We start from the raw sequence: 14,184 nt of genomic DNA on the forward strand, positions 1-14,184 counted from the left end.
CTTGCAGAAAGAAAGCGATTTCGGGAAAATGCTTGCCTGAAAAGGGGAGTATTTGCCGGAAATCGCTAAGAAGAAGAAGAGAAGGGTGAAGGTGTGAATTAAAAAGGACTCTCTCCCCCTTTATATACTAATCGCAATTAATGCGGTGAATTTAATGCGGAGGAGAGAGAAATCGAGGGTGCAATGAAACTATGACGCGTGGCAAAAAGCAAGCTGGCAACAGCTGTAAAAAGTACGCGTGCCAGAAATTTCGCGGCCACGCGCCCGAAAAATCGCGCCCACGCGCCTGAAAAAGCGTCTGGAATGACCATGTACTGTCACGTCACCATAACTTCCTGCACGTCCTGACACAGTCAGAAGAAACCGTCGCACGACGTTTCAGATGTTTGGACTGTTCTTATCCTCACCAACCTTTCGAATTTCAAAATTCAAAATTCAAAAAAGATTCAAAAGTAAGCGGGAAAATACCCCTTACCTTGGCAACCAAGTAACCATAAGACGGATGCGGGTACAGTGTTAAGGCAAAACCCTTCACATACCTAGCACCCGCAGGAAATTGAAGCCAAGAATACCCCGGCAACAAAGTAACTATAAGACGGGTGCGGGTACAGTGTTAAGGCAAAACCCTTCACATACCTAGCACCCGCAGGGAATTGACGCCAGGGGTACCTTGAAAGTAAAGTAACCGTAAGACGAGCGCGGGTACAGTGTTAAGGCAAAACCCTTCACATACCTAGCGCTCCGCAGGGAATTGAAACCAAGAAGGATCTTCTGGGCAATGCTTGCGGAAACGGAAATAACATCCCCGCATAGCGGGAACGTCGAGAACTACATTGTTTGAGGCTCCAGGATGGAATTGGTGGTTTAAACATAATTGATCACTATGTTCAAAACCACTAAAACTTCAAGGAGAATCCACACAAGTGAGACTCAACGCTCCTGACTTGCGAGAAGGTTACATACCTACCCGCATCATACCCAAAGATCAAGCAAAAAAAATCGGGAATTTTTGCAAGTGACATTAGGAAACCCGCGGGAAGAATCCCCACGGAGAACCTTAAAACTAAAAACCCTTTTCAAAACCCATTGCTCAAAGTCCAAAAGTTCACCTCACTTTATTAAACATTCATGAGAAGAACATTGGACTGGGGGGACTTGAAGAGGTAGGTCCCAGCAGAGACCAGTTGGTCCCGCAAGACTCACCTTGAATAGGGACGTCTGCGCAAAGGCCATCTTCTCCCGCAGGACCCACCATGCTCATAGAATCTTACGCGCAGTACGCAAGCTGTACACGCAGGGAAAGCCTCCCAATGGTGAAGTACCCCGCCTGTTCCCGCAGTTGCGGATACAAGCCATCAGGGAAGGCTACCCGCAGACAGCAGGGCTACACGCACAAGGCAATAGCTACTTCAGTAGTCACATGAAGGAATGAGCAAGGCGGGAACAATCCCGCCAAAATGAGCCAGTCCGTATGATTCTGAAAGATCTTTTGTACTATACCTACCAAGGTATGGATAGGACAGACGATCTGACCAGAACAACCCATGAGCCAATCACAGGGTGACAGCTCACCGACAACAGTACGAGGAGGAGCACCCTCTAGTACTGTTTGTCACTATTAGCCGCTGCCTACTCACCAACTCTTACTGACGGGCGTGCGTAGCCTACAGTTGGTAGAATAGTGTTACTGTTGGCCGTAACCTATTCACCAACCAGCATGGCCTGCGTATAATCCACAGTAGGTGGGACGTGCATAATCTACAGTTGGTGGAATAGTGCAGCCGACTTTGTTACTGTTGGCCGTAACTTATCCACCAACCAGTATGGCCTGTGCATAATCCACTGTTGGTAGAACAGGAATACTATTCAGCCGGCTGTACCTGCTTGGAAACCTACCTTCGGCTATAAATACTCCAACATCTTGGAATGGTAAGATCATCTGTTATCCAGTTATCTAGCAATCTCTTAATATACACATATTCAGAGCAATCTAGTCTGATTCTCACGCCGGAGGGTGGTCGCAAGGAGGAACCCCCCCCCCTTCTCAGTGACGAGCTTACGGTGTTTGTTTTGCAGGTCTCCTGAAGAACAGCCTTCTCAGCTAGATCTCATCCGTGGGAAACATTACTTAACCCCCAGATTATCTATAATCTGTCCAGGGTTCACTTAGTGTTTCTTCACCTTCATAAATGTGAACGGTTATATGTTTGGTCCAAGTCCAACTATATTTAATCTAAAATTTTGTTATTATTATTAAAGGACATGAGGACATAACATTTGAATTTTCTTAGAGGCATTGATGAGTTTGTGAGCTTATTGTTAGTGCTTTAGAAACCGTCAAAGCCAACCGAGCCGTTCAAATATATATGGTCCAGTTCACGGTTCAGCTTAACCGTTTGACGGGTTACAGTTGAACCATGAAACATTCGTTCAAATTTAACCGGCCATTAACATTTTTTTAAAACTTTGATATTATCAAACTATTACAAAGAAAATATTTTAAAAACTGTGATATCTATAATCTATATAAACGAAGACATAAAAATCTTACGTGTCGCGATGTGGTCGCTCCCTCTTTTTTTGGAGTCATCAGATTTGCTCGATTTTTAAATGGAGGCTTTTCATGCATTTGACCCGAATTAATGGGTATGGGTCTTACCAAACCCAGATATTCCTTAAACGGGTTATAACATCTCATTAAATTAAAAATTATTCTCAACAAATTTTTGATGTAAAAATCATATAAAATAGGATATAATAAAAATTACTATCTTATTTATTTTAAAAAAGATATATATTATTTAAATTAAAAAACCAATTTGATAGTAAAAAAAATAAACGGGTCTTGGGTCTCATCAAACCATAAGTATATTATTAACTTTCATAAATATTATTTATAATTAAAAAACCAATTTTATAGTAAAAAAAATAAACGGGTTTTGTGTCTCATCAAAACCATATAGCTTTTAAATCGGGTTATAACATCTCATTTATATGTAAAACAATTTATCATTAAACCGTAAGTATATTATTAACTTTCATATAACAAAAAAATATAAATTCAAAAAATAAATATATATTAGAACAAACAATATAAAATAACTCCCGTAATACGGGGGATAAAAACTAGTTATATTATATTTACTGTATAAAACTCTATTGTATATTATATAATATGAAAACTAAACAATTTTATTACAATAAATATTTTTTAATTAAAAATTCTATAGAAGATTTTATTGCCATAGAAAAGATGGCTGAATTAAGAACCATACATTGCATGGCTCATGGTTGTAGTCACAAATCAAATTGACTTCTTGAGTGCCACTAAGTTGTTTGTAAGTTACGCAAAGTTGGGCCACCATTATAAGGTTTGGTGTAGGCTCAAATCTATTATATGGGTCAGGCCCATTAGATTAAAAAAAAACTAAGACGTGACTCCGTGTAAAGGTGCACAAATCTGGTTTTTTTAAATATCAGGTTTTGGGTATAGAACCGGTCGGGTATGACCGAGTATTGGAAAATCGGGTTGCAATACCCGGGTCGGGTTCGGGTATTGCCTCTAAAAAGCATACCCTATGTTTGGGATGGGTATAGAATCGGGTATTCTAAAACCGGTATTTGAATACCCATTTTCGGGTATTGAAAAAACCCATTTTTGGGTTTTTTTCGGGATTTTTCTGGGTATAGATTGGATTTTTTAAGGAGTTACACTTTTTGGGGGTATTTTTCAGGTAATTTCGTGTATAGATCGGGTGTTTGAAAAACCCGATTTCGGGTATTGGAAAAACCGATTTCGGATATGGAATTGGTTCCGGTTTTCGGGTATTAGCAGGCCCAAATTGGGTCCGGTTCGGGTACGGGTTTCGGTACCGAAGTGCATACATCAGTACCCTACGGGTATGGTCGGGTACAGGTTCGGGTATTAAATACCCGGGTATATAAAAAACCGGCTCCACGTTTTTTTTCGGGTCCGGTTCCATGTTCGGGTTTTTTGTGCACCTCTAACTCCGTGAGTGAGTGAATAAAATACCCATGTCCATGCTCTAACTAACCATTTTTTACGCTCTTTCATTATAGTCAACACACACAAACACTCTCTTAGAAAATTTAAGAACCAAGATATTTCATTATCATCTCGTGTAAGGAACAACATTTAAGAAGCAAGACCAAGCATGTCTGTCTTCATTCAAACCAGATCTAGAAAGCAAAAAGGTAAGATCTTATTTAAAGCTTGAATTTTATGTTAGATCAAAATTTCATTATCATCTTGTGCAAGGAACAACATTCAAGAAGCAAGATCAAGCATGTCTGTCTTAATTCAAACCAGATCTAGATCTAGAAGACAAAAATGTAAGATCTTATTTAAAACTTGGTTTTTATGTTAGATCAAAATTTCATTATCATGTCATGCAAGGAACAACATTCAAGAAGCAAGATCAAACATGTCTGCCTTCATAACCAGATCTATATCTAGAAGGCAAAAAGATAAGATCTTATTTAAAGTTTAGTTTTATGTTAAATCTAAGGTTGTATGAACCTTAGAATAGTAGATCATGTCACAAGAATCCGTATAAAGTTTGGATCTTGGACTTGGTAAAGTGTTACAACTAGATCTCGCATTTACTTGCCTTTGAAAATCATTACAAAGGTTGTGTAAACGAACTCGGTTTGGTTTACAATTAGATCTAGTAGGTTAGATCGAGCCCTAAATCTAACGTAGAAATGGAAATCGCAAAAAGTCAAATCCCTCATAGATCTTAATTAGTTTGCAAGAGCCGGTCATAGCTGACTTTATTAAATATGATAGTAGACATAGTGAATGGATCACAATTCACACAAAAGTGCTATTTGGGCCAATTGGATTATGCAAGGAGGACTTGGGCCTTGCTTAGTTGGAAGAGCTATCCAAACCACCCGTCGCTCGTTCGGAAATTGCTCGAAAAATGACCGCTTGTTTTTATGTTCGATTTAAACGAGCGTTCTGCTCGGTTCGGTTTGTGAACGAGCGAAGGTCTGCTCGGCTAGAATATTTTTAATTAATTTTATATATAGTTATATATGAATAGTATATGAATATATATATATATATACAACACACATAAATATAAGTATTCAATTATTTAGATCCTTTAAAATTTTCATAATTTCGTCAATTTATAGTTTTATCACTTCAAATTTTCAAAATACCATAAGTTTGGTTACATGTTTATTATATCTCAGTTCAAATTTATTTCTCATAAAAAATTACAACCTATTACATGTTTGTCTGAAAAATACTAATTTGTTTACAAAATAGATCATTTATAGCATTCAAACTTGTTTCTTATTATAAATTTTTAAATGAAAAAGAAATAAATAATGCTCGAAAATCGCTCGATGTTCGATCGAAAAATGCTCGGTTTGATATTGGCTCATTTTGATTTCCGTTTGGTTTAATTTTAAAAATTTTCATGCATAGAGCCAAAAATACCCACCAAAATACGTATACTATCATTCACTGCAACAAAATAGCTAAATTTATCCATTCTAAAAAGAACAATTAAGAAATAGTTAAGCAAATCAATAAAAGACCACTGTTTTTAATATAAAAATAAAAAGTTACTGAAATATCGCTCACTATATCAAAGTAACTAGAACTGATCGATACTTTACATAGCACGCCATAGCGAGCGCTATGTTCGCTAGTGACCACTTATGGTTGCTACAATATTTGTTCGAACAATATTTCACTATTTTTACACCACCTTTCTCCTCTAAAGCAAGCTGTCACGTTGGGAACTAGGTTCCAAGACAGGCATGCTTTCCACCCTAATTGGAATAAACATTAATAATATGTTTATTAGAAATGAATATTTGAATTGATTATAAATTTGAAGTATGTGCTTGAATTTGACTAAAGTCAGTGTCATATAACTTGTGTACTTAATTTTATATCTATAAAACACATTTGAATAGGCGTGTTTACACCGAATTCTAAGTGAATCATTCGACGAGATGTTGTTTATGTCCATCTATCTAGTAAACGAACAAACATGATCAAAAGTTTGTGTTCATTTAGCTAAACGAACGAACAAGAACAAGGGTCTCGTTCGTAAGTGTTCGTTCATTTAAATTCGTTTATGTTCGTTCATTTGCCTTTGTGTTTGTTAGTTTATAGTTTTATAAATTTAAAATATCACTCATTACATTTTAACGTGATTTTATATTTTTTTTGTTTGTCCATCATATTGATTCAGATTTTTTTGGAGTTTGCTTAGTTATGTTCGTTTACAAAAAAAATATAAAGGTAAATGTGAATCAATCTTATGGGCCGAACAAAAAATATAAAATCACATTAAAATGTAGTGAGTGATATTTTACATTTATAAAACTAAAACTAACAAACACATTTATAATGAGTGAAAATGAGCGAATTTAAATGAATGAACGTTTATGAACAAGACACATGTTCTTGTTCGTTCGTTTGGCTGAATGAACAAACACCCTTGATCATTTTGTTCGTTTACTAAATAAATGAACATAAATAAACATCACGCCGAATGATTCATTTGGCATTCGGTTCATTTACATGCATAATCAAATACGTTTGGTAGATACAAGATTAAGAAGTACACAAGTTATATGACACTGAGTTTAGTCAGATTCAAGGACATACTTCAGATTTATAATCAACTCAAATATTTTTTCAAATAAACATATTATTAACGTTTATTCCAATCAGGGTTGACAGTATGCCTATCTTTGAACCTAGTTCCTAACGCGACAACTTGCTTTAGAGAAGAAGTTGGTGTACAAATAGTCAAATATTGTTCGAACAAATACTATAACTGTCATAAGTGGTCAATAGCGGACATAGTGCTCGCTAAAGCATGCTATGCAAATTATCGATCAGTTCCCGCTATTTTGATATAGCAAGCAATATTTTTATAGCAAATATAAAAAAACAACGGTATTTTATTGAACAAACATAGCTATTCTTTTAGAATGAATAAAACTTAGCTATTTTGTTGCAGTTAATGATAAAATACGTATTTTGGTGGGTATTTTTGGCTTGAAACATGAAAATTTTGTAAACTACATGTAATTGCTATACATTATAGGTAAGTTGTCGCTATTTATTGCTATTCGCTATTGACAAATATCTTTTGTTACAAACTGAAAGACGGGGTTGCTCGCTTTTTTATACATGACGTTAGTGATCCCACTGGCGCATCTTTTTTTTTTTTATCATATAGAAGTGAGGGGAAGAGAGACCAAACACCTCTCAGCTGATCACACGTACCTTTTTTTTTCTTTTATCTTCATCAGTCTTCATATACCCCTAATGCAACACTCTCTCGTTGGTGTGTTTCTCTCTTTAATTCTCTATCATTCTTGTTACACATTAATCAAACTATTTTATAAATGTAACAAGTTTATGAATATTTTGTGTACCATTTCTATGTTTAGTGTATATATATGTATGCAACTATGCATGTACAAAAATTCCAAATGCATAGCCAGGTGCCATTAAAGGAGGTAGTTAGTTCTTTCTTCTTTGCTTTATGTATATGTATGTATCTATATCTATTAATAATATTGTTTGTTTATACTATGGACAATCTTCAAGCAGTACCGATACATATTTGTTTCTTTAGCTTTCAAACACAGACAGGTGATTATCTCTTTGATTTTTTTATTCGGTTTTCCATATCGAAAATCAAACCTAAGAGCATCGACAATAAGGCTATTTTTATGCGTGTTTTTAGTCCCACTCACAACCAATTAAAACATCATTTCTCTCACGTCTTTTGTAGTCACACTCACATACTTGTTAGTTATTTTAAGTGTTTTAATTTTTATTATAGAAGAACGAATCTCCATACTCTGTCTTTCATATCACGTTGTTTTGTCTACATCATACCCTCTTTCTTACAAAACATCCTTAAAAACATCTATCGTGAGGTTTGAAAGTTTTCTATGACTCTAACATGAGTTGGATTCGGAAAGAAAGAAGAGTTTCGTTATATTGAGTATTCGAATAATCTTCCGAACCATTAAGGTCGAAATAGTAATTTGAATCCTTAGCCGAAAATAAGAAATTAAAAGATAAGAAATTAAAAGAGATTAGAAGTAGAAAATTGAAAGTGATGGAAATAGTATGAAAATATGTCTAATACTATATAAATAGAGATTTTTTTTAATTTTGATGCCTTTTCTTTTTAGTACTCAGTTTCATATCCGAAGCAAGTTTTCAAGAAATCGTACGAGTTTTAGCAAAAGCAGCTCTACTTGGGCTTACCAATTGATTGAAAGGCCTAAGTCTCTAGAACATAGAAAACATGATGTCCATAACTTGTACGTGTCGGATAAACCAAATCGTCATTGAATTTAGTTTTTCCAATAGAAAGGGCTCACGCATGTTCAGCAATACCCCGAATTATAATCGACGGTATTCTATAAAATTCAAGAGTATGTTAAGTAAATAATCAATTTCTTATTTATCATGCTCTCTATTATCTCTATTAGTGCTATAGTAGTGTATAAAATTGTTTTTAGGAGATAAGATATATCTAACGAACCAATTAGATTTTTACATTTGGACATAAATAAATATACGAGCTTGATTAAATTGTTTCGAGGTGATAAGATATAAAATTGTTTCTAGGCGATAAGATATGTCGAACAGTGGTTTGGTGAATTAAATGTACACCAACTTGGTTGACGAATTAAATTGAGTTTTAAGTTTTTTTAATGAGTAACAATAAAAAATTAATTAAAAATAGACTGGCAAGAAGCTAAAACACCAATACAAATACAAAATTAAACATGAACATATAGTTACACTTTGTACATACACCAGTCTTTCCGAGAACCCCAACACCTTTATTTTCTCAATCAAGCTCGAGATTGAGATCGGTATCCCACTATGGACATGTTTGTTTCGTTTTTTCCACAAGCACCAAGTCGCTACCAAACAAACCGCTTGAAAAACTGTTGCTTTCTTTTATGGAAACGTGGAAAACTTATGGAGCTCCAACAAGTCACGAATACTAAATAAAAAGAAGGTTGACATCTCACCATTGGGAAATCACACTCCATATGGCTTGTGCTAGACTACACGAAATAAAAACATGTTCCACCGACTCCTCAACTTCACCACATATCAGACACAGATTCGATCTAACCCGAATATTTCTTTTTACTCCGTACAACCACCAGAGGCGGACCTAGGCTTTGGGAATGGGGGCAGCTGCCCACCTTAAATTTTCTTTTTAGTGTTATTTGTATGTGAAAATCTCAATCGTCCTTCTTAAAATTAGTGTTAAGTCCCGACATCGCCCTCCATGAAAATAATTTCTGTGTCCGCCACTGACAACCAACCGACAAAAAAGAAAAAAACAAACCCAAAATGGGAGTAGTCTAATAATTAACACTACATGTGCGTGCGTGCATGCATATATATATATATATATATATACACACATAGCTGCCTAGTGTACCTCATACAAGTGTACTTATATAACATATGATCACAAATTACTTCCAAAAATGGCACTCACAAGAATATTAATCCAACCAATTTTCGCCGTCCATTCACCGGACCGATCAAAACCTTCGTTAAAACCATCTTCTCAGGCCGCCGTTGCCACCGACACTCCAAAAATCACCTCCCCAACAAAATGGAGTGTAGACAGTTGGAAAACCAAAAATGCACTTCAACTTCCTAAATATCCGGATCAAGCGGAGCTTGATTCCGTGCTCCAAACCCTCGATTCGTTTCCCCCAATCGTGTTTGCTGGAGAAGCACGACGACTAGAGGAACGGCTCGGTGAGGTTGCCATGGGGAATGCATTTCTTTTGCAAGGTGGTGATTGTGCTGAGAGCTTTAAGGAGTTTAATGCTAATAATATTAGAGATACTTTTAGGGTCATTCTTCAAATGGGTGTTGTTTTGATGTTTGGTGGTCAAATGCCTGTTATCCAGGTTAAATATCTTTTTACACTTTACACGTTTTTTTTTATTCTTATTTTGATATTTGGTTCGGATTCAGATATTGTAAATTTTAAAATCAGAATTTTCGGATATCTGTCTAAAACCAATAAGCATGCAACATGTTTGCTAGTAAAGAAATGCATGTAACATGTTTGTCAAAACATGAAGACTTATTGTTTTAACTTTATAAAATATGGAATTATTTAGACTATTTTTTGAAGTCTAAACTTTGAATATATGTTCAAGACTAAATTGTATATTCCGTTTTTTGTATGTTTATTGTGATTTTAAACTAGTAACATGATAGTAACCAAAATCTAGGAAAAAATAAACATGAACCAAAAATTATGAAATACTGTTATTCTTTAATTTTAATTATTCGGTTTTAGATAGGGTCCTAAAAATTTTCATACTTGAAAAATCTGATCGGACTAAACCGAATAAATCGTTATCCGATCTGATGAACACCCTTATATACTATAAAGTTTTTCTTTAACCCGATTCAATACGGTAAAAAAAAATTTAATTAAAATTTATGGTTTGATGTAAAAAGGTAGGAAGAATGGCTGGCCAATTTGGGAAGCCTAGATCAGGTCCATTTGAGGAGAAACATGGTGTGAAGTTACCAAAATATAAAGGAGATAGTATAAATGGTCTTGCATTTGATTTGAAGTCAAGAACACCAGATCCACAAAGATTAATTAAGGCTTACTGTCAATCAGTAGCCACTATTAATCTTTTGAGGGCTTTCGCCACTGGTGGCTTTGGCGATATGCGACGGGTTGCTCAATGGATTCTTGATTTCACCGAGCATAGTGAAGCCGGTGATAGGTATGTTTAATGTCGTGTTATTACACGCCTAAGCCAGGGCCGTCTCCGAGGATTGTAAATAAAATTTGGGCTGAAGGCGAAATTTTTTTTTGCCTTAGATAAAAAGTTTTTTTTTTTTTTTTTTTGGTTTAAACAATTACATTTTTAAATGAGCTTACTTTGTTATGATTTGGTTGACAATTTTTTTTTTGTATAGTAGGCTTAAATGAGTTGAGTAATTGAGTTTAAACATAAAAATACATATGTTATTTATAAATACATATATAAATTTAAAAATAAATAAATGCGGCCCTAGAGGGTTGTCGGGCTGACCACCCTGCCATCCTTGAGAGCTGGCCCTGGCCTAAGCGAACCGAACCTGATTATAATTTTTGGTTGGAAGGTATCAAGAGCTAGCTAGTCGAGTTGATGAGGCACTCGGGTTCATTACGACTATTGGGATGACAGAGGGCCACCCTATTATGACCACTTCCGAGTTTTGGACATTACATGAATGTTTACACTTGCCTTATGAACAATGTTTTACTAGATTGGATTCGACTTCAAACGTGTACTATGATTGTTCTGCCCATTTTTATGGGCCGGGGAGAGAACTCGACAACTTGATGGTGCGCACGTTGAGTTCCTTAGAGGAATCGCTAACCCGCTTGGAATTATGGTAACTTTTACTTCTTGATGTTACACACTTTTATCTCTTGGAATAGGGGCAAGGTTTTTGCTCGCCCCACCCTACCAGTAGCCTTGCTACGAGGGAATTTTATATTTGTTCATTGTGCACCCTTCAATTTTAGCACGCTAAAATTTATTTTTTGACCTTGTAGGTGAGTGAGAAAATGGACCCGAATGAGTTGGTTAAGCTCATTGATATCTTGAACCCGCAAAACAAGCCAGGGAGGATTACGATCATAACAAGAATGGGAGCCGAAAACATAAGAGTCAAACTACCACATCTTATTAGAGCCGTTAGAAGGGCGGGTCAAATAGTCGCATGGGTTAGCGATCCTATTCATGGTAACACCATCGTGGCTTCGTCCGGACTCAGAACGCGCTCATTTGATGCTATTATGGCAGGTTACTAATTTCATTACTCGTACGTAAAGTCTAATGACAAGTTATATATTATAACAGGCGGAAGTGAGAGCGTTCTTTGATGTGCATGAGCAAGAAGGAAGCCACCCAAGGGGAGTTCATCTTGAAATGACAGGTCAAAATGTGACCGAGTGTCAGGGCCGGCTCCGAGAAGTCGAAATTTTTTTTGGGCCTTAAGTAAAAGGAACATTTTTTTGTGTTTAAAAAATTTATTTTTACGTGGGATTACTTGGTTATGATTTGAGTTATGTAAAAAACTTTTGTGTAAAAAAAAAACTAAAAAATGTCTTGAATAAGACTAGAACCCACAACCTCTTGGTTACAAGTCATACCTCTTTGCCACTAGACCAAGCTAGTGTTTATGTAAATGTGTTTAAACATTGATTATACATACTTTTTTCACAAAAATAATATTTAAAAAAAAAATTTTCGGGCCTATCGGGGTGTCGGGCCTATGGCCGTCGACTACCCAGCCACACCCTTGGGCCGAGCCTGCCGAGTGTATTGGTGGTTCACAAGCCTTGACCTTTGATGACCTTGGTTCACGTTACCTCACCCATTGTGACCCTCGGCTCAATGCATCCCAGTCGTCAGAGCTCGCCTTCATCGTAGCCGAGTGGCTTAGAAAACGAAGAATGGGAGCCAAACAATGTTTGTACCCTTTCTAGTTCTTTTATGTTATCTTAAGTTTCTAATTATTTGACTTGTTTTTTATGAAAACAAAATTTTATGAATAGTTAAAGTTGTGATTATGACACAAAATGCTTTTTAATATATATATATATATATAAAAAATGTATTATGATCTTGTATTGTATATTTTTAACGAAAACATTATGATATTGGATGTATATTTAATAAATGAAACTACAATGTGATTAAGAGTTTGGCTTGCAAGCTCTATAACGGCCATATAGTCGTTTAAAAGAGTAAAAAATTATTACTAACGCTAATAAACGGTTAACGGGTTACTAACATGTTAAAAAACAGGTTCTAATCGGTTTGTGTTTGAAAATGCCTAGACTGTCCCTAACCTACCGTAGTATCGGTTTGTAACCGGTATCTAGTATACCGGTTAATAAGCGGTTAGTTATTATTACAAGGTTTGATGGGTTATAATAAAAATCAGCCAAGTGTTAAATGTTGGGCCTTCATGTAAGAGTTTATATCAGGCTATCAGCCCATTCTTCTTTAGCAGACTCACATCGTTGTTTTCGTCTAATGGGCCTGACCCTCTAACATCTTAGACGAATCTCACATCGACTGTGGTCAGAAAAAAAAAATACTTGGTTCATAAGTAATCATCTTGCCTCTTAAATCACCAACGTGTTTTGGGCTTAACACTAGTGGACGAGAGGAGAGCTTAAACTGTTCACAGTTAAGCGTGGCGTGCTCAGGTGAGAGTAGTAGCATGATAGGTGGCCATCTGGGAAGTCTCCACCTGGGTAACAAAAAACAAATCGGTGAGCTCTTCGTGAACAAAGCAAGCAATATTGGTGGTACGAAGGACCAGATGTTATAGCCCATGTAGCATATTGAACCCGCCTATTGCATAAAAGTCTTCTTTGACTCCTTATTGGTTCAAGTTAGAGCCTAGAGGTGCACAAAACCGTTTTTTTTGCCAAAGCGGTTCGAGTTACGAACCGAACCGGGTTTGTCAGCAAAAATTAAAAATCGGTTGGTAAAAATCAAGTCGGGTTATAAACCGGCTTAGGAGGAAAAATGCTCAAACCTATCAAACCAATTGGGGTTGGGTTCAAATCGGTTAGGAAAAGTTTTCGGCATGTTTTCAAATTGGGTCGGGTCCAAAACCGATTTCAGGAAACAATACTACGAACTAGTATGTGAACTGAAGGGTTGTGTCGGGTCGGGTCCAACTGGTTTGAGTCAGGTTATAAACTAGTTTTTTTATACACGAATTACACTTCTACTTCAAGTCAACATAGATATAACCCGAGCAGAGAATCTGGTCCAACCAATCCGTGCCACGTGCCAAAAACGCTCGCTCCTTTTATTCCTAAAAACTAGCCCGGTCTAGTAGCTTGGGCTTACATAAGATAAACAGAAGCACACAAAAGGTATCATCCTTCAACGTAATCGTTTATTATTTTAAAACTTATAAACTCAATTAAATATAAAAGTATTAACATTGCTACACGATTAATCCTTTAAACAAACATATTCAAATATTTAGAAAAAATCAAAATTAGAAAGATGAAATATAAAATATCTACCTATATACTAATAAAAGAAAATAATTCTGACACATGACATTTTAATATTATC

The 14,184-nt window shown here is 35.9% G+C and overlaps 1 pseudogene across 1 annotated transcript; it reads left to right on the top strand.

The window, feature by feature from the left end:
- The first annotated feature begins 9,534 nt into the window (after positions 1-9,534).
- LOC143570165 (phospho-2-dehydro-3-deoxyheptonate aldolase 1, chloroplastic-like) lies at positions 9,535-12,566 on the top strand (annotated as a pseudogene). The gene is made up of 6 exons (XR_013141882.1): positions 9,535-9,969; positions 10,532-10,809; positions 11,192-11,467; positions 11,631-11,876; positions 11,938-12,021; positions 12,390-12,566. The product of XR_013141882.1 is annotated as a phospho-2-dehydro-3-deoxyheptonate aldolase 1, chloroplastic-like (transcript).
- The last annotated feature ends 1,618 nt before the right edge of the window (positions 12,567-14,184 follow it).

This window comes from Bidens hawaiensis, unplaced genomic scaffold (genome assembly GCF_021521415.1).
Source record: "Bidens hawaiensis isolate Kalapana, Puna unplaced genomic scaffold, B.hawaiensis_p1.1 tig00024841_1, whole genome shotgun sequence".
NCBI classification, from domain to species: Eukaryota; Viridiplantae; Streptophyta; class Magnoliopsida; order Asterales; family Asteraceae; genus Bidens; species Bidens hawaiensis.